Source organism: Leuciscus leuciscus, assembly GCF_965113295.1.
Source record: "Leuciscus leuciscus genome assembly, chromosome: 11".
Lineage (NCBI taxonomy): Eukaryota > Metazoa > Chordata > Actinopteri > Cypriniformes > Leuciscidae > Leuciscus > Leuciscus leuciscus.
In genome coordinates this window covers 13,995,224-14,022,989 of record NC_138735.1, presented here as the reverse complement: position 1 = coordinate 14,022,989, position 27,766 = coordinate 13,995,224, and the positions used below count along the sequence as shown (strand labels likewise).

Genomic DNA, 27,766 nt, shown 5'->3' with positions numbered 1-27,766 from the left:
TCCGGGGGTGCATGCCCCCGGACCCCCCGCGAGTGGCTTGGTAACAACCTCCGGCACGTAACAGCACCGCTGCTGGAAAAATTTATAGGGGAAACACTGCAGAAGCGCAGTCCTTCTGGTGGCCCCTCTCTGACGGAACCAGTCATGGCTTCATTGGTCCGTGGCCAATTCCCCTATGCTCCTGTGGCCGGCCAGTCTACAGGCAGGCACAACTTAGTTGTTTGTTTTCTGAAGGGGGCCAGAAGGCTAAACCCATCTCGTCCCCTCACTATTCTAACAAGGGTCCTTAGGGCCCCAGGGGCCCTCCCTTCGAGCCGCTCCAGTCGGCCGAACTGTGGTCCCTTTCGCTAAAGACCACCATCCTGCTAGCCATAGCATTGGTCAAGCGAGTGGGTGACTTGCAAGCCCTCTCTGTGAGCGCGTCTTGCCTTGAGCCTAACAACTCAAAGTCATCCTCAAACCAAGACATGGCTATGTACCTTAGGTGTTCTCTACTCCGTACAGAGCACAGGTAATTACTCTCTCTGCTTTTCCCATTTCAGAGAGCGATCAGGAGTTGCACTTACTCAGCCCTATTCAAGCCTTAAGAGTAGCCCAGTTCAGGCAGTCAGAGCAGCTCTTCGTGTGCTTTGGGGGCCGTCCACCTTCACCAGATTTTACAACTTGGGCATCCCTGCTCTACAAGCAGTACCTTAGTCTCAGACGAGTTCCTCGCCCTATCTTAGCCTTGCTGCCTTCAGGGCCCGTATCCTCAAGTGTCTTAGGCCAGGGCCATAGAACAATTGTCGTTCTGCAATTATATCATGGCACTATTGGACTGGATTCCCAATGTGTCTAGCGACGCAATACCATTGAACCATATCGATAGGTAACGTACTTGATAACTAATGTAACCATGGTTCCTAGATATAAAGGGAATAAGTATTGCACAGCTGGCCGTGCTATCATGCTGCACAACTCTGCGTTAGTCGTTTCAGTCAAACTATTCTGAGATCCTACGGCGAAATGCCTGCTTATAGATGGTAGCCCCGCCCATTTCAGAGGGCTTCAGCGCCATAGTTTTGTGTATTTCCGCCACACAGCAATTGGCTCATACAGTTTCACTGCGTGATTTAACAAGGTTTCAGTATTTGGAGAAAAAGGAGTTTTCCCAATGCGTCTAGCAACAAAATACTCTTTCCCATTATCTCAGGGAACTGAGGTTACGTTTGTAATCGAGTATGTTTCTCTACAGAGGGACCATATTAACAGATATAAATGCACAAACATAAACCCATAAAATACATTTATACTAAAAAGTTCCTGAAATGCAAGTCGGTTATCTTTAACAAGCAAACAGGCTGTCTGAGATAAGAGCACAGAGCACACGTGGATTTGGAGATGCATTAATGTGCTCAGCTAGGCTACAGTTATCGGAAGATTCTAACTGTGGGCCAAGATGTGTCTTTTGTCTCTCTATCTCTCTCTCTCTCTCTCTCTCTCTCTCTCTCATTAAAGTCCTACATGGGGAGGGGATAGAAGCGATCAGGACAATTCAGAATGGGTTCAGCAGAGGTGAACAATAAAAGACAGACAGATAAGATAAAGAGGGTGAGAGAAATATGCAGTATAACAAACAGGAAGGCTACAGTACATTAGTCAGGATTTTTATAGGACATATCAAACATAAATATTTATTCTGCTAACTGAGCTGTTGGGGTGCACATTAATGGGGGTACTGTGTGTGTGGCTGCTTATTGATAAAGAGCCATGAAATAAAATAGGAAACAAGAGGAGACTGTGTGGAAGGAGGTGGGCCAATTATAGGAAGAGACAGAGATGGTATTACAGAGAAGGAGAGGGGGAGAGATGCTGACAAAGAGAAGGAGAGAGAGTGTATGACGTTAAATGCAGCCTCTGGGTGATGACTCAGTCAGCTGTGCCCTTTAAGCTCCACCAATCACATTACACTCCACCTGTTTACAATCTTCTCTAACACATATACAACGAATACACACACATACACACATAGGGAACTATTTTCTCGCCAGCATTTCAGAAATAATCAAATATGCGGAAGTCTAATTTTACACACAAGTACCCAAAACTCATCACACACCTCTATATTAAAAAATCCTGGAAAGATTTTCACAAAAACTGTTTCAGTCTGATAGATGCATCCAATAGTGCTACCTAACTATGCACATACTGGACAAAAACTTACCACTTAATAAATCGCCTGATTAACAGTAAATTATTTTTGTTTTTACATGTGTTTCAGTAGAGATTCAGCTCACCTGTAGAGTTAAATCCGTGTACGAATGAGGTTGTAATGCATGAAAAACATGCAATACAATTGTAAATGTTCATAGGTTATAAGCTAAGCTAGCGGGCTAATCGGCTAACAATATGCTAGGCTGGTAATCTAATAGATTTTTGCAAAACATTACCAAAAAAAAAAATTTAAATGTTTAAATTCACAATCTGTAGCATTGCTTATCATGTAACATATAATTTAAAAAGACATTTAAAATACACTTTTTAAAGGATTTCAAATCAGACACTGAATAGAGTACCAATTAAAAGTTATTTTTATATATTGTCATTTTATTTATTTATTTATTTATTGGCTAGTGTGTAGCACATTGATGATGAAAAGAGAAAATATTTTGCAGAATGAGAAGCAATAATAATACAGCACAGGGGAATTTGTGTGCTGCAGATGAAGGTTGTTCTAGAGGCCACTGTCACAATCAAGATTCCTGGTGGACATCTCAGCTGCAGCACATGCATACAGTATACAATGACCAAACATAACCTTGTTGTTTTGTAAACACCATCTGTTCATAGTTGAAAATTCACTTACTGGGTACAGGTTATTAAGAAAAAAAAATACATAAGCTCTTTAATCTATAACAAAACTGTGTCTTACTCTCTTTGTAATGGTTTACCGTTTGTAGAGGCTGCATGATTTGAGGTATCATTCATGTCCATAGCACACACAGCATCAGTAATAGTAATGTTGGCATTAGCAAGCACTAATCACTGTTCAAAGTTTTAATCATAATGGCATGGAGGTTAATTTGCGAATGGGGCAAATTAAATTACTATGTAGCCATAATCAAAAACACTTTTAGCTCACCTTTGCCGATGGCAATGCCCAGGTTTCATAAATAACAGTCTGCCATTTTCTTAGAAAGATATCAGGTATAAATTCCCCCTACCAATAAGAAACATGGTGTGGAGTAATTGCTTTTCTCTCTTTGTCATTTGGGTCGTTTGTATGCACTAAATTATGAAACTGGTGAGAGGAAGAAAATGTGTTCTCTTTTACGGTCAAACGTAACTATCCCAAACGTAAGACTATAGCCTCCGTTTCAGCTCATGCTGCAGTGTTTGATTCAAGTATCATTTTTCAGAGCTGCTCAAAATACCCTGAGTGCAATTTTTCACTACACAAAAGAGTTGGATCACAGGATTCTTGCTGCCACATGCTAGTCGCCATGGTATCATGCTTTAAATAAAAAATTTGCCCATGATGTTTAAACTTATTTTGAGTACATTAAGTACATTTAAGTACATTATCTGGAAAGCACTGCGTTTTAATGATCACTTTAGACTAACAAACGTTCAAAATCATAAACAATGGGAAAACATCTTCTGAACATTGTTCTAACATTTTAACACTGTAAGCGAAAGCAAAAACTCTAAAAATGATCTATACAACAAACCAGCGGCGGTTTCTTCATTAGGACGATCGGGCGACGCACCACCAAAGTGTGAAAGGGACTTTTTCAATCACAATCTCATTCAACCACAGAGTTACGCTAGCAGTCACTCACTGTTGTTTCTGCCTCTGGATATAGTCCAATTAGCGCGAAGTCACGTTCTGTGGAGTACCGCCTCTTTTTGGGCGATTTCACTATGGCCGAAAATCGCCCAGAGTGTTCCCATCATAGGTTCCCATAGACTTATATTCAAAGATTTTTTTTTTTTTTGAACTGCAGGCACTGCATTCTCTATGGGTTCCGGGAGGGCTCGCACTAACGTGCTTTCGTCATCATACGTAAACTTCACTTGTGCAGCGATTGGTGGAATCAAATATACCTCTAATAATATTTAGCCATAAGCTGAAGTGACATCCAATAATTTCCTCAGTGCATAACTTACATTTCACGGACATATTCTCCATCTGTAAATGTTAGAAAGTCAATATTTCCAGTTTGCTGTCATGAGTGGGCGAGCTTTCTGCAAGCTAAACTTCCGTGAACGAGCGCCGCCGTGTGCATGCGCGCCGAACAGACGGAGCGCAATAGAATAGGAGCGCAATTATTCTGACTAAAATATACATTAGCACTAAATTATAAACATATTTAGCTAAAATATTTGTTGTTGAATATTTGTTGTTGTTGGTGAACATAAATGTGCTAGAGAATTTCAAACCTACATGTGTATTTTTATGATATTAGCTTTGTTTGTTTTTTTTGTTTTTTTGTTTTTTAAGTTTAGTAAATTTAACTACTTCTTTAAAAAGCATTATTTTGTTTTTAGATTGTAATGTTGCAATGTTAGAATGTAATATGATTTGACCCCTTTTTTGGATAGACTGCAGATAGACAGCAAGGTTACACTATGTTTGTTTTTATAACCTTCAATATGAACATTGTTTGTAGGACAATATTGATCAGGATATTAAATATAAAAAAAAAAATTTAAATACAGTTTTAATTTTGTGCATTAAATAGAAAAATAATAATTAAATACTCAGATTATACCATACATCGCCATTTAGCCCAAAAATTCAGATTTATTTGGCAATTGGCTATTTCCCAACCCTACCGGCTGAAGTTTTAGCTAAACTTTAGGCTAATGATAGCTACATTATTATCACTGTTGGACCTACATTCAGTCCTGGATTAATAATTCAGTTTGTTGCGCCCTCCCAGATTTTTTTAGCACCAGCCGCCACTGCAACAAACCCATATTAAATTATAGAATAATATAATCATCTACAACTTTTTTTCACTTTGCATGTCAGGGGTAATTAACAGTCAGCTGGTCATTATCTCAATTTATTACATGGCTCTGTGGAATACTTGATTCTGATTGGTCAATCGCGCCATCCAGTGGTAAATTATTCCCAGATAACAACCGCTCAAAACAGATAACGCAGGCTCATCCGGGTCACTGAATTCAGCAGTGCTATACGCCTGCTAGGAACGTTTTTTCTTCGTGGAAGTTTTGCGTTTGGTGAGCTAATAAAATATTAAAACTCAGTCGAATCAATATTTTGTGTACAGTTATTCAAGTATGCCATCCAGTATCGTGGACTCACTCTCTCTTGTTTCATACAAACGCAGCTGCTGCCATTTTGTGACTATTGATTTGTACAAACAGGAACGATTTTAAAACAGTTTAATCTGAAATCAATACACTAATTATGTGGCGAAATTCTGTGTAATAAGTGATATGAATGACTGTATACCGTATCTCTAAAATGTCCGTTTAGCTTGAACTTTCTGCGCTGCAACGGTTCTCTCCGCGCAAGCTTTGCGTTTAAAGACCTAATAAAATATTTCAACTCAGATCAATATTTCGTGTCTTTTTCTTTTTTCGTGTCTATAATTATTTACTTATGTGGCAAGTAGCCGTGTAATAAGCGGGATAATGTATCCAGCCGGTGGTTCTCTAACCCCCTTCAGGCTGATCCTCTGCTTCGCGTCGGGGTCCTCATCATCCTGGCGTGGGTTATTTTGAGAGAACAACTGGCTGGATGTACATTATCCCTTACATAAACCACATCTGAACCTCAATACAGGTCTTAAATCACCCTGAATGGGTTTATTTTGCAATTATGACTGCACATTGTCCAGCTTTTTACGTGACTACTTGGCAAGGAAATAAATAAATAAATGGACATGAAATATGGATTTGAGAAACACAAAACGATTATATCATGCTCTCTTAATGTACAGTGATCAATTAGGCAGTTTAACAGTCATCATATAAAAATATTTGACCACAGAATGCTGAGATTGGCAAATCAGAATTAATTATTCCAAAGAGCTGAGTAATAAAAGACTATAAGAAAAGGTATAAACACTAATTCAATGGTTAAACAGCTATGAAAACCCTATCAACATGCAATGTCTAAAATGGGTACTAGTACTATGGGTAAAGTAAGTCACTAACTCTCCCTGCTCTTGTGACCAAATCTCCTTCACAACAGTACTAATAATCCATAAGCGGTCCTGTGACCCTTTCTTAACGGTGTGTGTTCTGTACATCCCCAAAACAATGCAGCGATCTGTCATTATACATTGTCATGTTGAATCAAAGCAGCTGTGCAGGCAGGCTGGCTCAATGCATGCAGAGAGGATGATTCATTGACCTGTCTTCATCCACCACTAACGCAACCATGAGGCTAAATGAAGTGACACACAGATGTTATATTCACACAATGCAGTCCGCAAACACTCTCTGTGTTCAGCTGGGATTTACAGTGCAACACTACTGCAATTGTGCAAAAAAGTATGAATGAATGTAAAAACAACAGCTCTCTCTGGGAAGAATATAGCATCACAATGATCAGAAGGGGGAAAGTATGGCAAGCTGTTGTAACATTTATTCCTAAAAACTATATTTACACTGAACAAAATTATAAACGCAACACTTTTGTTTTTGCCCCCATTTTTCATGAGCTGGACTCAAAGATCTAAGACTTTTTCTATATACACCAAAGGCCTATTTCTCTCAAATATTGTTCACAAATCTGTCTAAATCTGTGTTAGTGAGCACTTCTCCTTTGCCGAGATAATCCATTCTCCTCACAGGTGTGGCATATCAAGATGCTGACTAAACAGCATGATTATTGCACAGGTGTGTCTTAGGCTGGCCACAATTAAAGGCCACTCTAAAATGTGCAGTTTTACTGTATTGGGGTCCGAAAACCAGTCAGTATCTGGTGTGACCACCATTTGCCTCAGGCAGTGCAACACATCTCCTTCGCATAGAGTTTATCAGGTTGTTGATTGTGGCCTGTGGAATGTTGGTCCACTCCTCTTTAATGGCTGTGCGAAGTTGCTGGATACTGGCAGGACCTGGAACACGCTGTCGTATACGCCGATCCAGAGCATCCCAAACATGCTCAATGGGTGACATGTCCGGTGAGTATGCTGGCCATGCAAGAACTGGGATGTTTTCACCTTCCAGGAATTGTGTACAGATCCTTGCAACATGGGGCCGTGCATTATCATGCTGCAACATGAGGTGATGGTCGTGGATGAATGGCACAACAGTTGGCCTCAGGATATCGTCACGGTATCTCTGTGCATTCAAAATACCATCAATAAAATCAACCTGTGTTCGTTGTCTATAACATACGCCTGCCCATACCATAACCCCACCGCCACCATGGGCCACTCGATCCACAAAGTTGACATCAGCAAACCGCTCACCCACACGACGCCATACACGCAGTCTGCCATCTGCCCTGTACAGTGAAAACCGGGATTCATCCGTGAAGAGAACACCTCTCCAAAGTGGCAGACGCCATCGAATGTGAGCATTTGTCCACTCAAGTCGGTTACGACGACGACGAACTGCAGTCAGGTCGAGACCCCGATGAGGACGACGAGCATGCAGACGAGCTTCCCTGAGACGGTTTCTGACAGTTTGTTCAATTCTTTGGTTATGCAAACCGGTTGTTGCAGCAGCTGTCCGGGTGGCTGGTCCCCCCCCGGACCCCCCCATTACAATAAAACTGCACATCTTAGAGTGGCCTTTTATTGTGACCAGCCTAAGGCACACCTGTGCAATAATCATGCTGTCTAATCAGCATCTTGATATGCCACACCTGTGAGGTGGATGGATTATCTCGGCAAAGGAGAAGTGCTCACTAACACAGATTTAGACAGATTTGTGAACAATATTTGAGAGAAATAGGTATTTTGTGTACATGGAAAAAGTCCTAGATCCTTGAGTTCAGCTCATGAAAAATGGGGGCAAAAACAAAAGTGTTGCGTTTATAATTTTGTTCAGTGTACATCTAATAATAATAATTTGTTTAATTATAAACAAATTATAGCGCTTTTCTGGGTACTCAAAGCACTTTGCATATGGAAGGGGGAATCTCCTCAACCACCACCAATTTGAAGCATCCACCTGGATGATGCGACGGCAGCCATATTGCCCCAGAACGCCCACCACACACCAGCTTATTGGTGGAGAGGAGACAGAGTGATGAAGCCAATTTTTTAATGACCACAGAGAGTCAGGACCACGGTTTAACGTCTCACCTGAAGGATGGTGCTTATTGACAGTATAGTGTCCCCATCCCTATACCTGGGCGTTTATACCAAAGACGTGCTTCCCCTAGGAGATCTCCCATCCTACTAACCAGGCTCAATCCTGCTTAGCTTCAGTGGGCAACCACTGAAGCTAAGCAAGTAAAGTTCATTCAGCAGAATTAATCAGTTTTATTAGCATGCAAGCAAGAGCTGAAGTGAAACGCAGAAAAGAAGAAAAAGAACATGTTTATGGTTGTGCAGTAGCGAACCGTGACTTGACAGGCAAACAGCACAGTGAGAGTTATCAAAAAATTAAATAATAATTTGATACAAAAATGCAAATCCTCATTACAAACAATTGCATTCACACATCATCGGTGTGTGTAATTCAGTGGAATATGGTGACAAATGGCCAGGTTGCAAAACATATGACAAACAAAACCATCAAAATGTAACTTAAGCCAATGCATCATGACAGCGCTCATAGCAAAGCAAATTAGTGACAGACACTTCCACATCATAGACAGTGAACCCACCACAAACAAGCAATGTTATAATAAATAATATTATTAGATTGGCACATCAGCCAATTAAATGTATACAGACTTTAATAAACTTATGACTATTATGTCTATTATGAGGAATTACAGAAAATGTGCATAATGGTACTGAGTTGGTAAATTTACTGACCAGGGATTCTGCAAAATGACAAATATAAAATGCTGGCACGGTGGCCTATTAGATTTTAATGATGATCTCCATTCAAGCACCTTATGTTGTGATTGCTAGCCTATATTTACTTTAAATTAAGATACAATTGATACAAAACGAAATTCGTTTTAAAGAAAGGATTTGTAGTTTCTGTTTTGAGGTCTCTGTGAAAGTTTGAAAGTCTTTTAGTGCGCTTTCAGAGCGCTCGCGTCCATAATGGAGAACTGTCACGTAATATTGTTTTTTCCTCATAAATGCGAACACGAAAAATAAAAGACAAAAGACTTTTAAGTAAAACTTACTCCGAAATTGTGTCCTCGGCGGAATTCGCTCTTCAAAATGCTGCCGTTCGTAGTCTGAGTTACAATCTTCTTCTGAGGAAAGTGACTTCTTAAGTTTTCAGGTTTTAGTTTTAAATTTTTTTCATCTTAGTTTTCATTTTAAATATATTTAAATATAATTTAAACTTATTTTATACACTTAAAGCAATGTCGTATCACAGTTATCGCATTTTTCTTCAATATCGTGCAGCCCTAATTGAATCATTATTTTCCTCTTTGATCACTGTATAGCTGCTTTGAAACAATCTGCATTGTATAAAGCACTATAAAAAAAAAGGTGATTTAACTTGACTTGACAATAGGCCTCTCTGAGGGCCCTGAAAGTTCTCCTCTGTGGTTGTGAATTAATGTCCGTTCAAGTCCTCCTGGGAAGTTCGTACTTACGAGGTGGGAAGTCGTGTTTACTACGGCAGGTGCGTTCAAGTCACTTTCGTCGGAGCAAGATGGCGGTGTACTTTCTCTTAATTATTTACACAAAAATACAGCAAGGTTCTTAAACTCTAGTTCTAAAAAATGAAGAACAAAAAAATGTGCATCAGGTGTGCTTTGCTTTTTTATGTTTTTAATTAATTTATGAAGCCACTGCAAACTTTATTGTTACACATTACATTGTTATATTATAATGCCATCATATTCTGTGTAGGCAATTAGCTTAATGCGCTGTAAATGCGCAGACACACAGGCTGAATCCGAAATCGCCCCCTATACCATCAAATAGGGCGTTATTTGAGGGGACAAACATTTGTAGTTGTGTCCGAAACCATAGTGGACGTTATTGTGTGCACTTATTCAATCCCACATTGCACAGCAATAACGAATGTAGAACCGATGTACACTCAACGGCTTTTCGAATTCGCTTACTCGTTTTCTTCAAGTGAACAGTATTAGTGGACTAACGTAGGGAATAGTGAATGACGGTTTAGGGGGCGATTTCGGATTCAGCCACAGTCACCAGGCACCAGACACCATCAACAAACAGCAGCCACCTTTTACGGTCTTTTTAAGTGAATGCTAAAACGGCTTGCCATAGGCAGATGACTAAATGAGTCAGGTGCACCTAGAACACTTTGCATGTAAAATAAATCGATAACTGTAATAAACACGCGTGGTCACATAGACAAACATTCACCTCTCTCCATCCTCTCATTGTATTGGTCAATTGTACAATTCACACAGAAACTTTTGCACATTCATTAACGATTCAAACAGCTCAAGCAATAGGATCCAAACAGAATCAATGTGGCATCTGCACAAACTTACGTGAAATAAATGTCTGCAGGCTACAGACGTCCACGCACTGACAGCGAGGCGGGTTTGGCTCGGTTAACTTCCATTGATCGGTGATCTGTGATTTCCCACGCAGGCACACACAGTCACGCGCTTTGACTTATGGGGCGCCGACTGGTGCGAACTGATTTACAGGATTTCCTTCTATTTACAGCAATATAGCTATTTACTAATATCTGCAGCGGATAAGTTATTATTTGATGAATAAATGAAACGGCTAATAATTGATAAGCCCTTAATCAGACAGCTTTCTTTTCCCCCTCAGTGTGGCTATCTCCTCTCAGACACATGGTGACATCCAGCGGCTGCTTGCATCCTCCTCCAACACCTGAGCATCCCGCTGATCAGCCAATCACAGCGTAGGGTTCTGCCCGTTTTTGAAACATCCACTAACACACGCAGAACCAGGCTACTCCACTCCATCCTCTCTCAAAGTAAAGGCGAATGAAAACCGAGGTAATCGAATTGGTAATGTTGCAGTGCATATCAGAGAGCTTAATTCAAATAAAGCCACAACATTTCATTCATTTGGCATTACTGTGAGTCCAGGAACTTTCAGCTAGATAATATAAGTAACTCAGTTCTTAGATGGATTGATGATTGGATGTTAAAAAGGAAATATGATTAGACAGATAAAGAAATTAATGGATGAATGGATAGATAGATTTACATTACAATATTTCACAAATCTTTTCAATCAAATTTTTTTATTTTATTCAATGAAAAAAAAAAAAAAAACATTATGCTCAGATGCAGTGTTTAAATCAGAGAGTTAAATAATTCATTAAATGTATTAACTGCATGGAGCAAGGTTTAAAAGTATCACTCGCCAAGCACCAAATGTTTCAAATCAGGCTTTGAAAAGTAAATAAAATAGCTGGTATTTATGGCTGGCTTTCTTGATTTACCCGCTATTGGCAGGTGACTTTTTTTTTTGTTTTTTTGACAAAAATAATAATAATAATAATAATAATAATTAACCCTGGATATGCAGTAGGCCTATGTGTGAGAGGCCAGTAATAAGTGCCTTATTCCCTGGACCTTTGAATCACAATATAAGATGAGGAGACAGAGACAATAGAAATGACAGAAAGCACTGACTCTCATTAACACGTCGACACACATAGTCTCAACAGTCTAATCTATCAGTGCTGCACCCATACAACCTGTAAACACATTCCTCACGATGGTGGTTTGGAGAGCAGCCAGAAAGAGGATCAAATAGAAAGGCAAGACAACTCTTAGCTCCTTATCGCCACAGTGCAGTGAAACTGCTGAGAACAGCAGGCTTCAGGGGACTAACTAAAGTGCTTCACGGTGGATGTGAAGAAAATAACAGAAGAGAATTAGGATAAACAACAATCACAGTTCAAATATCCCACAAACAGCCACTTCCAACTGAGCTTGACAGAGATTAGGGGATCCAGCTGCTGCTCAGATTCACTCAAGCCCATTCATTTAAGGGGACTTGTACAGAAAAGACTCCTTATGTCTCCTATCCATTCAAATTATAAACATGGATCTCTTGTAAAATTGTGGTCTATTTTCAAAATAAATTAGTCTGTGCATATTGTGCACGTAATGCAAATTTAATGTATGCATACATTATAGCTGACTAATAGTATAGTAATAATTCATTCTGATTAAATATGTGATTTAGTTATCATTTTCTTATTTTCTTATGTAGAGTGAATAAGATATAGAGCAGTGGGTCCCAACTGGTGGAGAGTAATACAAAAGCAAAGCAAAAACATGGTATTTCTGTTATTTTTGGACAGATTTTTTTAGGGAACATTATAGACAAAGCAAAATTTAAATGGCAAAAGTTTGCATTACACAGGATTCGATCAAAGTCTTAATAAATACAGTCCTAATGCACTACACAATACACCACACACAAAAAAATGGTCTTAGGTTTTGCAAGTAAACTTGAGTCAAAAGCACAGACACAATTTTTCAACCAAAAAATAAATAGACTCCAAATGTTAAGACATTTGGTCCTAAATGTGTCACGATTCACACACACACAGGAAACAGGGAGATCCAATAGCAGTAAGTATTTATTAAAGGGAAATCCAAAATCAGTAGTCAAATCCAGGCATGGGTCAAATTCCAATATAGCAATCCAAAAACAAAAGACAAGAGCAGACTAGAAACAGACACTGAAGTGACGTGATAAATACAACAAGGACTCCGTAACACATACTAAAACAGACAGGGTATAAATGCACAGGTAAATGACAATGCTAATGGGGAATTGGCTGAGTGTAATAATGAGTGACAAGGGACAGCCGAGTGCAATGAAGAGACAAGGATCATGGGGAATGTAGTTCGAATGTGACAGACACCGTGGGGAAGGAGGACATCTAGTGGTGACCCAAAGAACACAACCCAGACACTGTGACAAAATGTCTCTAAACTTTCCTATAAATGTTAAAGGGATAGTTCACTTTGAAATTAATTTTTGGTATGTTTTAGCTTACCTCAAGGGCATCCAAGATGTAGGTGTCTTTTTTTCCGCAGTAGTTTCAATTTTGATATTTTTAGGTAAAACCGTTCTTGTCTGTCAGTCATATAATGCAGGTCTATGGTCACGGTCTCAAAACACAAGCACAGAGTCCAAATTAAAACAATTCCCCGTCGTCCAAATTAAACAATTCTCCATCGTAAGTACACATTGATGGCCTAAGACACGAAACGAGCGGTTTGTGTGAGAAAACGAACAGTATTTATATCGTTTTTACCTCTTATACGCAGACATGTCCGAATGATCTGATCTGACGTGTACGCAGACTGGTGCATAGATATATAAACACTAGATGTCGCCTTGTCTACAGCAGTTCATTGGAACGAATGTCTTTAAGGCGACATCTAGTGTATATATCTATGCACCAGTCTGCGTACACGTCAGATCAGATCACTCGGGACATGTCTGCGTATAAGAGGTAAAAACGATATAAATACTGTTCGTTTTCTCACACAAACCGCTCGTTTCGTGTCTTAGGCCATCAATGTGTACTTACGATGGGGAATTGTTTAATTTGGACGACGGGGAATTGTTTTAATTTGGACTCTGTGCTTGTGTTTTGAGACCGTGACCATAGACCTGCATTATATGACTGACAGACAAGAACGGTTTGACCTAAAAATATCAAAATTGAAACTACTGTGGAAAAAAAGACACCTACATCTTGGATGCCCTTGAGGTAAGCTAAAACATACCAAAAATGAATTTCAAAGTGAACTATCCCTTTAAGGTCTCATTGTAAGAAATGACCAGAAATATAACAACAACAACAACAAACAACAAACAACAACAACAACAAAAAGCTCTAGGAAAAAGGGTAAAAAGCTATAAAGGTTATAACCATTTGAAAAGTGAATTTATGAACTGGTGGTGGCGCTAAAGAGTTGGTTCTAGAGACTCCAAATTTGGTCAGATTACTATTCAAGACCACCCCTATAAGTGTACCTAATTTCACATACATATATATACTGTATATATATATATATATATATATATATATATATATATATATATATATATATGTATGTATGTATGTATGTATGTATATATATATATATATATATATATATGTATGTATGTATATATATATATATATATATATATATATATATGTATGTGTATATATATATATATATATATATATATATATATATATATATATGTATGTATATATATATATATGAAGAGTTTAGATGCAAACGCCTCTAAGTGCCATCTGAAATTTTCTTCTAGAATGATAATTTTTATCAAGCTTGTATATTTAAGTTCAATAATTTCACTTAAATGGCAATGCAAATTACCAATTAATTGTCATTTAAGTGAAATTACTTAACTTAAATATACAAGCTTTATAAAAATGATCATTCTAGAAGAAAATTTCAGATGGCACTTTTGAGGCTTTTGCATCTGAACTCTTCATATATATATATATTAGGGCTGGGGGAATTAACGCGTTAATCTTTGCGATTAATTTGAAATGTTTAACGCGTTAAAAAAAAATAACGCAATTGACGCAGCACTTTTTTTTTTTGCCTCGTTTTAATGATTTCCTGTTGCGTCTGCTATTAAAAAGGCCGAAATATGCCGTCCCGCCCCTCCATGTTCGGCGGTCAGGTTTCATTCTCGGGCAGCTTTCATGAGCGGGTCTTTTCCGCTCGATATGTGCGTCGCGCACAGCGCGCGTGAGTGTGTGTGTGTGTGTGTGTCGGTCGGTCGGTCGGCGCGCTCTGTGCTCCGCGTGCGTGCGTGCGTGCGTGCGTGTGTGTGTCGGCTCGCTCTGTCGTTAATGGCCCAGCAGCGGCGAGCTCTCCGTTCCGTGTGTGTGTGTGTGTGTGTGTGTGTGTGTGTGTGTGTGTGTGTGTGTGTGTCGGCGGCTCTGTCGTTAACGGCCCAAAGGCTTCAATCATGTACTAAGCACTGGAAAAGTAAAGTCCACTCAAGTAACGTGAAATTTCTCTGTTGACTTCTGTTTGCTGAGCTGGTATAGCCATGCTGGGCAACAATGGTAAAATGACCTGCTCTGATCACATGCTCTGGTAATAATAGCTTTGTAGGACTATATTTTGTTTTAATAATTAATAAAATAATAATAATAATAATAATCTGTTAAATTGATTATGTTGATTGATTATTGAAAAAGAATAATATATTGATATATTGATGTTTAATATTTTAATATAGGGCTATTTTCTGTTCCCTTTTTTTCCTGTGTTGTTTAATTAGGTGATTCTAAGTTTAAATATTGATGATTACAAGCTTGGGGGAAGCGCAATTAATTGCAATTAATTACAGAAATTGTGCAATTAATTAGTTAATTTTTTTTAATCGATTCCCAGCCCTAAAATATATATATATATATATATATATATATATATATATATATATATATATATATATATATATATATATATATATATATATATATATATATATGTATATATATATAACTGACATCTCAGATGCATTCAATCCTTGTCACCTCTTTTTAACCCAAAAAAAACTAAAAAGGTCAGTAAAAAGTTTAGCTCCTGTAATCTTAAGATTGTAATCTTGTAAATGAGTGTGTGTGTGTGTGTGTGTGTGTGTGTGTGTGTGTGTGTGTGTGTGTGTGTGTGTGTGTGTGTGTGTGTGTGTGTGTGTGTGTGTGTGTGTGTGTGTGTGTGTGTGTGTGTGTGTGTGTGTGTGTGTGTACGTGCGTGCGTGCATGTGAGTGCATGTGTGTATGTGTGTGTGCTTGGCTGAATGTGGATAATCTTCAGTGCTGGAATGTTTAAAGCTCTTTCCGACTTGCTTTCCTTTGATTAAATGCTCCCTGTAAGTGCATTCCTCATGAAAATGTCATACTTCAAACTGGAGTAACTGGGCCACGTATCCTCACCACAACTCAAAAACAGGGCATCCGTTGATTTATGAGATAAAATAACAGCTCAGGTGGGCCCAGCAATTTAAAATGGATATATGTTTGTTATTTGTTGTGTTCATGAGAAGAATTGTATTGTTGACTACTATTTTGAAGTGTTGTGTTCTGACATAATGTGTGGAAAATGGAAGTGATGAGTAAAGAAATGAAGGATGAAGTTTGCTACTCCTGTCTCGTGTGCTGTTTAATAACTCATGACAGATACCCCAAATTGGCGATGAGGATTAGACTTTTTTTTTTCATTATCGTTGGTCAAAAAAAGTGTCTGTTACAAACGTACTGTCACGTAACGTGGTAGCAAGCACACAAAGATGAGGAGGAACAGGAAAAAGGATCTTTTAATAACAAAAACTCAGGAAAACACGCTATAACAGACGAGAACGGACGAAGAATGAGGGAGAACACGTATAAATGCAAGGGCAAACAAAGGAACTTAGGCCACATTTACACATAGCCGGGTATTTAGAGAAACGAATATTTCTCCCCCTCCGTTTTCAAAAATAACATCGTGCACGCAATATCGTTTTCAAAAAAAGTTGTCGTTTACATCAACCCGCATAAATACAAAGGGGCGGCAGTGTAAGGAGAAGGATAAAGCCATGCAAGCCAATCAGAATCCTCAAAATCGACAACGACGAATAGCACGAGCGACTTCCTGTTCCTTTCAAAACAATAGACATGGCGCGAGGTTCGTTCGTGTGGACAGACAGCGAAGCAAATGCAAACAGGCCAAAAGCGTTTTCACAAAAGTAAAAATGAGTACCACTTTAACAGCATCCATGATCAAATAGTAGCCAAACAAACTCATAGACAGTATGGAACAAACTCTGAACATAGGGCGCTCACATGACGTAAGCATTTTCTGGCGCATAATGTGACGTTTGAGAACCTAAAACCCCGTTTCTCCTAGTTGACACGGCAACACATAACCGGCGTTTTCAGAAATCTCCACTTTGGCCGGAGTTTTTAGAAATAATCGTTCTCTGGGATAAAAACTGCGTTTTCGTGTAAATGACAGGCCAAAACGCAGGGAAATATCTGCGTTTTCCCATCGTGTAAACGGGGCCTTAATCAGGTAATTAACTGGACACAGGTGAATGAAATGACTAATTACACTGACTGGGGAAAACTAGGTCACAGGGACTGAACCAAAAACAAAATGAAGGGGGAAACAGAGCACATACGTTACAGAACGCCCCCTCCAAAAAAGGCGCGTCCTCGCACCGTAACTAGACCAACTGAGGAGGGAGGGATGGGGCTCTGGAGGAGGGCGTAGAGTAAAAGAAAATGATGCAGAGTCCGGGGAACAAAATACTGTCCATGGAGGAGTGGAAGGTGGGAGGATCCAGTGAGAGGCCAGGAGCAGAAGTCGGATGGATATCCAGAGACCAGCCAGGATGCTTCCCCATGGCGGAGTCGAGCAAGCGAGGAGCCATGGTGTAAATCTCATCGACGAGGCCATGGGGATGACGGATGGAGACAGAGCTGGTGGAGAAGGAGCCAAGAGGGCTGTAACGTAAATGACTCTGGGTCAATGCGAATTAGCTCAAGAATATAGGGAATTTGGGAAATATTACTAATCATAACTCATGGTCATAATTCATAAATCGCATATACATTACTTTATCAATTTTCGGAAATACCTCGTTCTGTAACTGGTCTCGTCATCAGTCATTCGTCCAGCGAATAAATGTAAGATTATCAGTTAAGAAGGAGTATCCCTGTTTACAAACTCCAAGAAAGTTTCATCTTCTGGCCACGAACATCAAACTTTCTGAGTTTATGAATTAAAACTACTCAAGGTAGTCAATATCGAGCTTGTAGCTTAGATCTTTGATTTAATTGACTTACAAGGTGGTTTTCAAACACAGAGACAGTTAAAAGTATAAATGGATTTTTAATAAATGTAAACTAGAGAGATTATATGAGCTACAATATAAACGTACGTAAAAATGCAAACAGTAAAACAAACAAACATTTAACCAAACAAAAACATAAAACATAACGTGATAGAGAGAATAAAAAAAAAGAAAGAAAGAAAGAAAGAAAGAAAGAAAGAAAGAAAGAAAGAAAGAAAGAAAGAAAGAAAGAAAGAAAGAAAGAAAGAAGAGATAGAGGGTAACTTAATTCACAGACCTAAGAGCTGGACACCTGAAATCAGCTTTTAGAGAGAGATAACGTTACTTGCAAGATTCTGTGCTCTTTCAGTGTGGTGCTGAAGAGGGGGGCGCGCGTGTGCGCGTGTCCGGCTGGTTTGCGTCTAGCTTCGTCTTCTGGGTCATTTCGCAAGACGATGTAAAGGCTCACTTGAATTTAACGTTACCGAGAAAGTTCAGATCATTTCCCTTGTGGAGGGGAAAGGCGAGTAGGAACTTAGTTGCAAAAGAACGGCAGCTTCTACATGACGCGGGGCATGCGTCCAGAGGCCAAGGCAAGGCCTGTCCAGCTGGTTGCGTTGGGAGGAGAAGCGCTGCGCGTGGAGGAGAAGGTCAGAAGAGAGGATGAGAGTTGAGAGTTGAGAGTTGAGAGCGGGAGCAAACTGAAAGTTTGGACTTTTATCAGTGTCCCGTGAGCAGTGTCCCACGCCCCCTTTTTCGTGGCGACAGCGAATCGGATCTTCTGATCTGAAGCGGGAAGAGGTTTCTTTGTTTGTGAAGAAACCCCTACTTTGACTGTCATGTGAGAGATCGAAAACAACATTCATATTTAGAAATATGGTATTTCCTGGAATAAATGCATATTATTGTACTTTGCAGTCAAGATTCCACTCCGACATGTTTTTCCCATTACATTGACACCTCGAATGACGTTTTTGCATGAAAGAAATACAGGGTTACATAATTTCCTCATAATCACTAGCATAGTGATTTTGATTAACATAATAACGTTGCATAGATACCTCAGACATTATCTGGCCAATTATACACACATAAAAATACATATCAAAAACATTGCTATTGGATCACATGTGTGGAAATGTCCGTTTCAAAGTCCACACGTGTGTGTGTGTGTGTGTGTGTGTGTGTGTGTGTGTGTGTGTGTGTGTGTGTGTGTGTGTGTGTAAAGTCACGCGGTGCTGCGGGAGGTTTCAGCACTAGGGAATTAACCCTAAGGCGGTCAAAACAGAAGCTCTTGTTTTCTCCTCTGACAAAAGAGGTTGTGTATGAAAATCATGATTCGCTACTTCAGAACATCTGAGTTACATACAAAGGACATTTGTGCGTTTATGTGTGGTGACTTCTCAGTCTGGAATGTCGCATAGAGTTTCGTTATCTCTTTGCACATAGAGAGAAATGGGGGCTTGGAATGCAGAAACTTTGCAAGGCTGGGGGATGTGGTGTCCTGTATCTAGTTACCCTCAAAAGGGCCATAAAGTGTCGCGAAACGACCATTTGTTGCGACTAGCTGGAGCCGATGTGTGATTTGTATTTGTTTGAAGCTCACCGCGTGGTGCGGTTTGTTGATTTTGAGGAGGGGGTCTGTTTGATAACCCCATGATTCACTTGATGCAGAACCCATCTGGCAGGATGTCATAGTCATTGTTGCTACAGGGCAGACGGAGAACCGATGGCCAGGCATGATACCGCAGCCTCCGGTGGCCGCGACGGATCTCCCGAGGTGGAACAAGGGTACCGGAGGTCTGAGGTGGAGCCGGAGCAACTGAGGGCCGGAGGGAGGCGGAGCCAGATGGAGACGTAGAGGTGGAGAGATGGCACACAGCAAATGGCTCGCAAGTCCGTCCCGTAGGCATGGTAACATACGACCGAGGTGGAGCCGGAGGGTTGAGGGAGCCCGGTGAAGCTAATGGCCGATGGTCCCAGATGGAGCTGAGGGAGGGAGGAGCCAGGGCAGAGTCTGGACGTGATGGAGTGACAGGATCAGTGGCTGGAGGCAGAGCACAGAGGAGCCATGGTGTAAATCTCCTGGAGAAGGAACTGAGGGGCTGACGGGAAACAGCAGCGAATGGGAAGAGGAACTGGCGGGGATCTGAAGAGGAGGCGGGAGAGGAAGGCTGGGAGGGCATACTGGAAGCACAGGAGAACTTTTGCTGGACGGGACCAGTGGAAACACAGGAGTATAGTTGGGTGGGATCAGCGGGGGGAGGGGATAATCCTCTTCAAAACAAAAGAAATAGTCCAGAAGCATCTCACCCTCTGTGGCGGGAGTATAAGCGGGGCCTATACATTCCCTTACATTCCCTCGAACTCTACGAGGACTCCCTCGACGGCGCACGTTGTTGCCGGCTCACACACCTGCTCAGACGTTAGTTGAGGCTCCTGCTCTGCGGCGATGGAAACTTTTGAATAATTTGAAATTATTTAAATAAGAGGTTTAATAACAGCCAGCTTGAAAGTTTTTGGTACATATCCTGATGACAATAATGAATTTATAATATTAAGAAGAGGATCTATGACTTCAGAAAGCATTTCTTTCAGTAGCTAGTCAGTATAGGATCTAACATATTGTTGATTTTGATGATTTAACAAGTTTAGACAATTCTTCCTCTCCTATAGCAAAACATTTATGGGTTGTTCCTCAGGGGGTCTATAGCATGACGTTTGGAAACATATGAAGTTGAAGCTTTTTTTCTCGTTAATTTAGCCACTATATCAAATAAATACCTACGGTTGTGTTTGTTCATTTCTAAGAGAGTGGAAAAGTAAGCAGATTCAGCCGTTTTTTAAGGCATTTCTGTAGGCAATAACACTTTCCTTCCACGAAATGTGAAATACCTCTAGTTTTCTTTTCTTCTTAGCTAACACTACGAACTGCCCAGCTGCAACTGCAACATGCGGGAAGTATAAAAAGAATGGACATTGTGCTAAACGTGCGAGGTCTGTGAAATTGAATTTCCTGATGTTACTGTACTGTACACAGAATACTCAGCTTGTACTCCCAGCATTACAAGCACAGTGACATTTACTTTTGGCTCACAGACTTGTGTGGTGGATTCGGTGGTTGACAGTGGGTCTTCCATATCTATCCTGCCCTACAGCACTTATGCATTTCAGTAACGTTGTGCTGTCGCAACCCACAGCTAGGCTTGTTAAAAATTAAAAATTCCTAATTCCGGTGGTTGGATGTTTGTCAGCGAACGTTTCCCTACATGACCACTCTATGACCGTTCCTGCTAAGTTCTTCATTGTGTACAAAGGGACACTCTTCATGGGGAGGGACCTAATGTCTGCACTGCATGTGAGGATTGCAAACAATATAGGCCTGCCTCCTAATGTCGTTTCTGTGTAAACACCGTGTAAAGCTGGATGAAACCGTCACACCTGTGCACCAAAAACTTCTGCCACTCTCTGGTTGTAGTTCTGGGTCAAAGGAATGAAATTGCTGCTGGGGTGATAAAACACATCGACGGCTTTGCATGGGTGTCACCAATTATTGTTACGCAGAAAAAGTCAGGTAAAATGAAGATGTGCGTTGACCTCAGAGAGCCAAATAAAGCAGTGATTGTGGACTCTTTTCCATTGCCACACATGGATGAACTACTCTCTGCTCTAAAAGGTGCTACTGTTTTCTCTACAATCGACCTGACTACCACTTACTACCAAGTGCTGCAGCATGAGGACAGTCATGACCTAATGGCCTTTATTAATCACTACAGACTGTTCCGTTTTTGTCGTGTTCCTTACAGATTGGCTTCAGCACCTGAGGCATTTCAGAAGATGATGACCATCATCCTGCCTGACATTATCATCCATGGAAGTGACATGTCCCTGCATGACAAAGCACTTCAAGCAGTCTTACAACGACTAGAAGCTGTTGGCTTTTAGCTCAATAAAGACAAGTGTCACTTCCGGCAAACCAGCCAGCTGTTCTTAGGTCATACTGTTTCAGTGGACGGTCTTCTTCCAGATGAATCACGTGTACAGGTGTTTTAAAATGCTCCTGCTGATTATCTGTCAAATTTGCCCTTACCATGGTTCTCCTGCAGAGAATGCTGTTGCTTCAGCTCCTGATGATGATGTTGATGAGGAGTTTGTTGCTTTTCTATCTGCTGCCTGTAATTCTCTGTCTGCTGCTGATGTTGATGCTTCTTGTCCAGCTCTAACCAAACTTTGTACACAGATTTCTAATGGTTGGCCTCCTTCACCCAAGGGACTGGGCGTTAGGTTGTTGCTGTACTATAAACTGTGACTGGAACTGTCTGTTAAGGACAACTTCATCTTCCGAGGCTCACAGCTGATTTCACCTGCTGCTCTTAGCACAAAGTAGCTGGTCTCCATAGCGCACAAAGGACATCAGGGAGAGATGAGAACCAAACAACGCCTTTGTAATCTCAATTGTTAGACAGGGATGGATGTTCAGGGTTATGATGCTGTCCATTCCTGCCACAAGTATCAGCTCTATGACAAAACTGTCAAGTCACATCCTGCTCTTCTCCAGCCAGTGCCGCTACCAGATGGACTATGGCAGAAAGTGGCTGTGGATATAGTCGGGCCATTTGACACTACTGTATCCAACTGCAGGTTTGCTATAACATTAACGGATTATAACAGCAAATGACCTGAGGTCTCCTTTACTCACACTGTCATTACGGATTCTGTGGTTTTGTTTCTGTCATCAGTCTTCAGCCACCAATGCAGTCCATTGAGTATTGTCTGCAACTTTCGCTTTTTTGCTGGAAGGAAGGGATATCTGTCACCATCATTCTTCTTTCTACTACCCGGCAGCTAATGGTGCTGTAGAGAGGTTCAACCGTGTGCTCAAACACACTGTACAAATGGCCATCCAGCAACATAAGTCATGGAAACCTGTGGTAACTGACTTCTTGGAGGTGTACCGTGCCACTCTACACGCTGCAACTGGTACTTCACCCTTTCAGTTCCTCTATGGCAGGCAAATGCACACAAGGCTGTCTATTTTGCCATCTGCTCCAGTGTACCACCAACTGACATGACTATTCGCTGAAGGGTTACACGGGTGCAACACAAAATGAAAAAGTACACTAATGCCAAGCGTGGTGCTCGCACTCCTTGTTTGCAGGATTGGGATAAAGTGAGGGTATGGAACCCCTTGCATGTTGCTAAGGGACACCGAAAGTTTACTGATCCTCTAGTTGCCAAAAGACTGGGGCTGGGAACATACATTTTTGGTGATGGAAAGACATGGAAGACACCAACAACTCTGGCTAAGAACACTGCTCCTACACATACACTCATAATATTAGACTTAAACGTGATGTTCAAAAGCCAGTTAGTTGAAGGAGTGAGTTACTTTGTTAGATCTGATGTGTAGATGTGTCTGCATTGCCGATGCAACTCTGATGTTCTATTCTGTTTTGTTTTGGGTTTTTTAAAGGGGGAAAATGCTGTGTTCATCAGATGAATTGTATTGTTGACTACAATTATGAAGTGTTGTGTTCTGACGTAATGTGTGGAGAAAGGAAGTGATGAGTAAAGATGATGGATGAAGTTCGCTATTCCTGTCTTTTATGCTTTATTGTTGTTAAACAACTCGTGACAGATACTACACAATTGCGTGGAAAAATTTAAATAAGTTCTGTCAGAACCACTATCGTCAAATACGATTGACAATTAACCTAGCATGGATAAGAGCAGGGAGAGCAGCAATAACCCCCCTTAGGGTAAACAGAACAGAACCAACATGAATGTATTGCAGATATCATTAATTAATTTTAATGTACAACATAATTAGAGAATTTTAGTCTGATTCAGGGGTAATCAGAATGCCAAATCCTGACTGACGAGAGGAGGAGTCAAATAACTAAGTTATAGTGAGGGTCAGAAAATACAGAAAGGAGTTTTGAAACAGAATGAATTGATTTCAGAAAGTCATGATTAAAAAAAAGAAAGCCAGTAGATCAGTCAGAATGTCAGAAGGCAGCACTTTCTCTTATCTCATATTAAAACACTGGATTTTCCTTTCATCTTTTCATTTTTTTTATTCCAGCCTGTATTTAATAATGAGGTCATTTTGAGGTTTTACCGCCTGCTGAAGTCAAATAAAAATAATTAATGTATGACAGAAAATTCTTAAAACTGATTCTTTTCTTTTTTTTATCTTTGCTAAGCATATAGTATAATTTGCAATCAAAATGGGTTACACTTCATTTCGATGGTCCACTTTAGACATTCTACTAAACTATAAGTAACTTTGCACTACACGTCATCTAACTCTCAGAGTATTAGTTACAAAGTTACAAAGTTGCATACTAATATAGAATAGAAAATAGAAGCATTTAATTTTGAACCCAGAGTATCAGTGGAAATCGGTTAGAAAGTTGTCAGTGTCTCCACAGAGCTTTAGACAGATTTGCTACAATAGGTATGGTGCAGATGTTGACACACACTAACACACACCACAAGATGTACTGTAGAAGCGCCCAAGTGTGGTCAAGTTGGTTTTGAGATCTGCTTTGATCCCATCTATGGGTTTTAGTCTCATACATGTGTAGCCATGGAAACAGATCAAACATCTCTACAGCACACCACCTAAACATCACTAAAACCGATCTCTGGTCAAATCAGTGGAGTGGGAGAACCAAGACCTGCAATCTCCTGAGCCATTACCATCTCTCTTTAACTCACTCACTCCCTTTACATTCACTTGTTCCTACTATTTGGGTTTCGTTGTGTCCTTGTGCCCAACAACACTCACTCATTCATTTGTGGTTACATGTTTTCCACTTTTGTACCACTTTACAGCTGCAATTGGCATTAAAAAAAAAAAAGAAGTAGTTTTTTAAGTTGATTAAACTTTGACAGATAATCATTTGTTCTGTTGAAGTTCTCAGTGGTTTCACATTCTACATTTATTGTGCAATTTTGGCACTTTCTGTGTTTTTTTTTTGTTGTTTTTTTTGTAGGGAGAACTAAACCAGCACATTAAAAACTGCCAACCTCAAATAAAATACAAAATAAAACAGCTTATTTAATATTTAGTTGGACTACCTGAGGTTGACAATTGACAATTGTTTTTCAAATAAATGGTATTATTTTAACTTTCTATTCATTAAAGAAAAAAAGTAACATCACGGTTTCCACAATGATATTAAGCAGCAACTGTTTTCAACAGTGATAATAATAAGAATTGTTTCTTGAGCACCAAAACGGCATACGAGTGACAAAATGATATTTGAAGGATCATGTGACACTGTAGACTGGAGTAATGGCTTTTATGTCATGTCAGTGCATGAGATATCAGTGTTCTACTTCCTTATTTGTATGTGCTTGTATTTCTCTGAGGCCCCGTTTACACGAAGGGAAGACGCAGATATTTCCCTGTGGTTTGGCCTCTCATTCACACGAAAACCCAGTTTTTATCACAGAAAACAATAATTTCTAAAAACTCCGGCCAAAGTGGAGATTTCTGATAACGCCGGTTATGTGTTGAAGTGTCAACTGGGAGAAACAGGGTTTTAGGTTCTCAAACGTCACATTATGCACCAGAAAATGCTTAACGTCATGTGAGCGCCCTAGGAAGTCACTCGTGTTATTCGTTGTTGTCGATTCTGAGGATTCTGATTGGCTTGCATGGCTTTATCCTTCTCCCTACGCTGCCACCCATAGGTTTGGCATAGTTATGATGGCGCTCAATGGCGTATTTATGCGGGTTGATGTAAATGACAACTTTTTTGAAAACGATGTTGTGTGCACAATGTTATTATTGAAAACGGAGGGGGGGAAATACTCATTTCTCGAAATACCCGGCTATGTGTAAATGTGGCCTGATTGATCTGGTTCTCTCTCTCTCTTTCAGACTAGGCTCCGCCCCTGCGCACCTGCAGCCTGTTCAGTGATGTTCTGGACTGGATATATAACGAGAGAGCGGGGAGAGAAGGGCGTGGGGGTTGACCTACTACGATTTGTTTCTAGCGTCGTGATCGCTTCGATCACTGTTTCAGCTCTGGCAAGAGCTTGGCGTGCACTGAAGGAGAAGGGCTTGAGTAGAGTGTCGAGAGAGCCCTGTGTGCGTCATGATGTTTCCGCCAGCTGCTGATAAGCTTTGTTTCATTGGTGCTTGTTTCAATGTTTCGTTGTTCTATGTTTTTTTTTTTTTTTTTCTGTTAACATTATCTGTTGCCTGCTGATACGTGGTGTAGTTCCAAGAATAAACAGTTAAAACACATCTCATGACTCCACAATCACCTTAGTGGGGTCAAAGGCTCCACTGACCTAGGACCCGAAGATAGCCTTAAGATCCTAATTAGATCCTAAGAACACTAAAAATCTTCTAAAACAATAAATTAGTTCACCTCAAATGATTTCCTGCAGAGTAGCTCTGCTAAGCAGCAGGGATGGTGGACCAAAATGGTGCTGTTTGCCAAAGGTGTGAATTTATGAAGGATTACCTGTCTGGTTGCTGAGGTTCTTAGACAGCATGACTAAGCTTCTAGTATTACTCAACTTCATTGTTTACAATGCTTTAAGCAACCATCTGGCAGCAGAGTCAGTGACGTTTGCAAATCTAGTGATATAGCCAGTGATATGTATTGAATGTGGGTGGATGGTGTGCATTATGCATTGGACTGAAGTATGTGGCATCTGATTGTTTACCACAGCAGTTTCAGAGTTTGATGTACCGATACAACAGAGCTTAGGCTGTTTTATTTGAGTCTGCAGTGCCAATCTGTTAGACAAACAGTGTGTATTTACTTAGAAAAGAGAGAGAAGGAGAGAGACAGATCAAAATCATTCTTAAAGGGATAGTTCACACACAAAATAAAAATTCTGTCATCATTCACTCACCCTTATTTCGTGTTTAACCCATAAAACTTTCTTTGCTCTGTAGAAAACAAAAGGAGATATGTTGAATAATGTTCAGACTTCTCTTTTTTATACAGTGAAAGTAAATAATGAGTTATACTGTTCAGCTCTAAAAAAGAAAATTCTAAATAAAGTCTTTTGAAGCCATACAATAGCTTTATATGACGGTGTCATGATCCCGGCCCCCCTGGTCCGCACCAGTTCTAAGCTGGCTGCTAGGCGTTGCACTGGGGGGTCGCCTGCCCAGCCTCACCCCCGGCCTCCAGACTCCCCCGAGCTACCCGACTTTCCCACCGCCGGACAGACAACAAGGGAAGGTGATGGGGGGGGATTCAGATGGGAACGGGAAAGGCTGCCGCAGATCGGCCTCTCCCCCAGCTGCGCTGGACTTGGGCCCAGCCCCGCTGCACACCTCAGCCTGACGGTCCAGTCCTTAGAACAACTTCTGAACCCTTTGCCTGTTCTGTCACAGCCAAGGACGCCATGTCTGAACAGTGAGTTACTCGATCTTAGTGCTGCATTTGATACTATTGACCACAACATTCTTTTAAATAGACTCGAAAATTATGTTGGCATTAGTGGAATTGCATTAGCATGGTTTAAATCATACTTATCTGACCGTTATCAGTTTGTAGCAGTAAATGAAGAGATGTCTCATCGATCACAAGTTCAGTATTGCGTACCACAAGGCTCAGTACTAGGACCAATGCTTGTCACTCTGTACATGCTACCCTTGGGAGATATCATTAGGAAGCATGAAATTTGTTTTCATTGTTATGCTGATGATACTCAGCTCTTTATTTCTTCACGCCCTGACGAAACTTACCAATTCACAAAATTAATGGAATGGGTGATAGGTGATATAAAAAATTGGATGACTAGTAAATTCCTACTACTATTTCTGAAAAAAAAAACAGGGATTCTAATTATTGGACAAAAAACTTCCTCACGTAATAACCTAGAATACTGTCTAA

The 27,766-nt window shown here is 40.3% G+C and overlaps 1 protein-coding gene across 2 annotated transcripts in view; it reads right to left on the bottom strand.

The window, feature by feature from the left end:
* myripb (myosin VIIA and Rab interacting protein b) overlaps positions 1-10,878 on the bottom strand; it is a 269,944-nt gene extending 259,066 nt beyond the window's left edge. For both annotated transcript variants that reach the window (XM_082183983.1, XM_082183985.1), the window contains exon 1: positions 10,580-10,878. The gene's annotated coding sequence lies outside the window, so the exon portion shown is untranslated. The remainder of the gene's footprint in view (positions 1-10,579) is intronic.
* Between the last annotated feature and the right edge of the window lie 16,888 nt (positions 10,879-27,766).